Below are 4254 nucleotides of genomic sequence, written 5' to 3'. Positions count from 1 at the left end.
ACACAACTGAGCGTGCACACACACTAAGGAACCGGTCAATAATCATACACATTCAGTCTAGAAGCATAAAGAAACAACCCCCATGAAACTAATTTTAGACCAGTGAGAGAAAAATATAGCAGATAAATTATCTCCCTCCCTTCCTCCAGAAGAACTGTCATGATACCCAGTGGATCATGTCACCTCTTCAACAGTCCTGCCAAATCAATCGTCATTGTTCTCATGCCAATGGCTCACTCAGTAATGCACCCCCCCAACTTTGCTTTCTTCATTTCCTGCCTCATCCCCCTTTTCTCTCTCTTCTGCCTTTCTGAGACCTCATCTCCACAAAAAGTTCTAACACATAAACATTTGGCTATAGGTAACTGAGGTTGCTCAGTCGTGTCTGATTCTTTGCGATCCTATGGACTGTGGCTGGCCAGGATCCTCCATCCATGGGATTTTCCAGGTAAAAATACTGGAGTGGGTTGCTCTTTTCTTCTCCAGGGGATCCCAGGGGTCAAACTCGAGTCTCCTGCATTGCAGGCAGATTCTACCATCTGATCCACCAGGGAATCCCTAAACATTTGGCTAACACCCTGCTTTCTACAAAAGTATTTGCCTCTCTTTCTATGAGACAGCTATGATATAAGATACACCTCTGCATAGGTTTCTTCTGTTTAAGATGAAAAAAAAAAAAACTAAATTTTCAAAAATTAAACTAATTGAAATATATTGACTTTCATTTCTATGTCTTAATTATCAAAATTTGGTTCTGTGTCCTTAAACAAGTAGATAATTGCTTCTTATTTAGAAATTTAATTTAATAATTTATAAAATTAATTTTCTCCTTACTAAACATTTATTTCACTTATGCATGTTTCTAATGTCTTATTTTTATTGTTGTGCAGTCGCTAAGTTCTGTCTGACTCATTTGAGACCCCATGCATTGCAGCATGCCAGGCTTCCCTGTCCTTCACTGTCTCCTGGAGTTTGCTCAATGTCCACTGAATTGGTGATGATATCCAACCATCTCATGCTCTGCTGCCCCCTTATTCTGCCCTCAATCTTTCCCAGCATCAAGGCCTTTCCTAATGAGTTGGCTTTTGCATCAGGTGGCCAAACTTTTGGAGCTTCAGCTTCAGCATCAGTCCTTTCAATGAATAATCAGGGTTGATTCCCTTTAGGATCAACTGGTTTATCTCCTTGCAGTCCAAGGGACTCTCAATAGTCTTCTCCAGTACCACAATTGGAAAGCATCAATTCTTCGGTGCTCAGTCTTCTTTGTGGTCCAGCTCTCACATCTGTACATGATACATGACTACTGGAAAAGCCATCACTTTGATTATATGGACTTTTGTCAGCAAAGTGATATTTCTGTTTTTTAATATGCTAAGTGTGCCATAGCTTTCCTAGTTGATGTCATTGCTGCAGTCATCATCCACAGTGATTTTGCAGCCCAAGAAAATAAAGTCTGTCACTGTTTCCACTTTTTCCCTTTCTATTTGCCATACTGTTTCATTAAATAATATTAATAAAAACACAAATACTACTAGTCAAAAACCTCAGTATTTGAGATTGACAACTACATCAGAAATCATGATATATTGTGCTAACTACAATAACAGAGTTATCTGAAAGACTATGGTCAGAAGAGAAGGAGCATCTAATCCAGGCTTCAGGCTTTAAAAAAGGTTAAAATCCTACTTGATGAATCAGTGCCTGTGAAGATTCTTAAATAGTATGTAATATTTAGCTGAGAAACCAGATTAGAGATATCAATCTAGGCAAAGAGGAAAGCATGAGAAAAAAAACCTTTGAAAGCAATCTGTTTATGAAATATACAACATGTTACTGAAAGAAAAAAAAAAATCACAGAGCCAGAGATGCGTCATGAGAAGATAAAAGTAGACAAGGCTGCTTGTGCCTTTAAGATCTGGGCTCTGCTGAACGACAGGGACGTAATGAAGAATCCTAAAAATAACATGGCTGCATTAACAGTTCTTGATGGTCTTTTCTAACTCAAGTTCTATGATTCTATAGCCCTGTATTCTTGTAATAGGACAGAGGTTAAAAGTGACATTTTGTTGAAATTATATGCTATGGTAGTATGTTAGTAACGGTGTTTTAAATAAAAATTATTATTGATAATGTAAGATCAATTCCTTATGCATGGTTTCATGAGATCACATCTAGAATGCTCTTTTCATTGGGGCAATATCTGTTAGGAAAAAATGTTGTTGATCTGACAATATCTATAAAGTGTCCAAGACTAATGAAGGATTTAGAAAAACATTTCTAGGAAAGAAAGTACTTTCTGTTTTCAAATATTAAACAGTTGTCATATGAAAGAAAAACAGATATACACTAAATAACTTGTGGATCAAAGATACATATGTAATTTGTGAGCAAGTTATAAGAAGCAAAATTCCAGTTTAGTATACGAAAACAGAATGTGACAAAACTTAAGTTTTTCAAAAGGGAATAAGTTATCTTTTGACATAAGCTTCAAGCAGAGGTTAAAAACAATCTCTTCTAAAACTGGTGCTACTCTCTGGACAACACATGAAACTATAACTCACCCTTTCATCATAAAAGCAGAACAAAACAAAACTGATCAAAAATTTGCCCTGTCACCATAGAAAACTGGGAAAAACATTAAAGAGTTTAGACACACATATTTGTCATGTATATGTGTATAGTGAAAGTGAAAATCTCTCAGCCATGTCTGACTCTTTGCCACCCTGTGGACTATTCAGTCCATGGAATTCTCCAGGCCAGAATACTGGAGTGGGTAGCCATTCCCTTCTCCACAGGATCTTCCCAACCCAGGAATCGAACCCAGGTCTCCCACATTGCATGGGTATTCTTTACCAGCTGAGCTACCAGGAAAGCCCAAATGTGTATGAACCTCATACAAAATGGATGTGATATAGTTTTCCAAACATGCACTTTTTAATTAGAGTTTTAGAATAAATGCATTACTGTCAAGTTAATTCCCTTTTTGAATATTCTGCTTGGAAAATTATATTTGTGTGAACAGACATAAAATCTGCAAATGTTTTGTATTGATAAAAAAAAGGATCAGTAAAGTAAAATCAGTAGCCCACTGATTAGCAACAGGATACACAACATTGCTAATAATTTTGTTACAAATCTCCAAATTCCTTTAACAATTATAAATGAGAAACATTAAAAGGTTTTAGAAATTCTACATAAATGCAACTATGTAATCTCATGTTTCTTAATTATAAGAAATATTTTTTCTTTTCACTAAATTTTCACTAAAATTTTAAATTTTAAAAATTTCACTAAAAATTTTCAGTAAAATTTTCTTTGCTCTTAAAAATGTACTTTTCAGTGCAGTTTTTTTGTTGTTGTTATTATTATTCTATGATAAACCTGGTTTTAAGAATTCTGAACAATGTAGTAAGAGGGTGAAAACTTACAATTACATTTATTATATACAGTGACTTAAAGTGTTATTAACCTCTTTACATGGCTAATAGAACCAAGATACGCTCTGTTGAAACTAGTTAAAATACTCAAAAAATATCCCCATTCCTTTTACATTTCTAGAACTGCATCAAGTATGGGTTGTGTGTTCCAAAAAGAGGAAGGATTAATAAATACCAAGCATGCAGATTGGTTCAAAGCACATCATATGATGTTTTGATATGATTTATCTATAAACCAAGAAAACACATTCAGATATGCTTTATCTATATTTATGTAATACATTTGAAAATTTCTTATAATATTCTCATGAAAAAAATAGAGAAACATGCTATGAATGACAATATCATTGGGTAAACATGTAATTGAATTAATGACCCTGTCCAAAGGTAATGATTGATTTAATATAAGGAAAGATTTATTGGGCTTCTCCTCACTTGTAGCTGTGCATTTTGATCAATATTTTCAATTTAAATAAGGCTGTCAGGGTTATAGAATTTCAAGACAGTGGAAGACACAAGGGTTAACATAATGACTGGTGAGATGGCCTAAATTTATCAAGTACAATAAACTGGAAACATAATAAAAATCTATGTCTAGTTTTTTGATTGTCTGTAACATGACTGAAGCAACTTAGCAGCAGCAACAGCAGCAGCATAGGCAATTAAAGGGGAAGTTGGCATTTTATTATAAAAAGTGCATGTGAGAATAACACTGAAACATGTATATTACCATATGTGAAACAGATCACCAGTCCAGGTTCGATGCAAGAGACAGGGCTCTCAGGGTCAGTGCACTGGGATGACCCTGAGGGATGGA

The sequence above is a fragment of the Muntiacus reevesi genome, chromosome 14 (genome assembly GCF_963930625.1).
Source record: "Muntiacus reevesi chromosome 14, mMunRee1.1, whole genome shotgun sequence".
NCBI classification, from domain to species: domain Eukaryota; kingdom Metazoa; phylum Chordata; class Mammalia; order Artiodactyla; family Cervidae; genus Muntiacus; species Muntiacus reevesi.
Note: the sequence above shows the minus strand (reverse complement) of the source record.